We start from the raw sequence: 583 nt of genomic DNA on the forward strand, positions 1-583 counted from the left end.
GCCATCGGTCCCGTGCGGGCGTGCACGGCTGCCTGTGCCTTCCCTCAGCGCCGCCTCTGCTGCCCCCCAAGGCGCCCGGAGGGAGAGCCCGGGGGAGCGAACGCTGCGAGGAGGAGGCTTGCTCACTGAAGGAAATAAGCCTTCTGGTCAACTCAAAGAAAGGGAGGCGTGAAGCACATCTCTGGGCTAACCTCCGGCCCGAGGCAACGCTGTGCGGCGGTGAATTGTGCAATGGTTTCCCGAGTCCCTGCTCTGTAGGGAGCTGGTGTTTTCCCTGCAGCCGCGCCAGCGAGACCTCCGCATTCAGCTGGCCAGGCTCCAGGATGGCGAGTCTCCTAAGACACAACTCCCCGCGCAGGAGGGCATTAAAGCACCTATACGTTCTTTGGGGGGAAAAGTTTGCATGGGCTTTTCGACTTGTGTTGAGAGCAAAGTCTCTTTAAAAGAAGAGGGGAGGGGGAAGGGTTGTTTTTCTCACATATATTATGTTTTAACTCAAATTATGTAGACAAAAAAGGCTCCTTCCATGCCGTTGCTATGGCTACGGCTCGCCCCCCCTCGCCTCGGGCGCCGCGGGGGGGAC

This window comes from Phaethon lepturus, unplaced genomic scaffold, assembly GCF_000687285.1.
Source record: "Phaethon lepturus isolate BGI_N335 unplaced genomic scaffold, ASM68728v1 scaffold20843, whole genome shotgun sequence".
NCBI classification, from domain to species: domain Eukaryota; kingdom Metazoa; phylum Chordata; class Aves; order Phaethontiformes; family Phaethontidae; genus Phaethon; species Phaethon lepturus.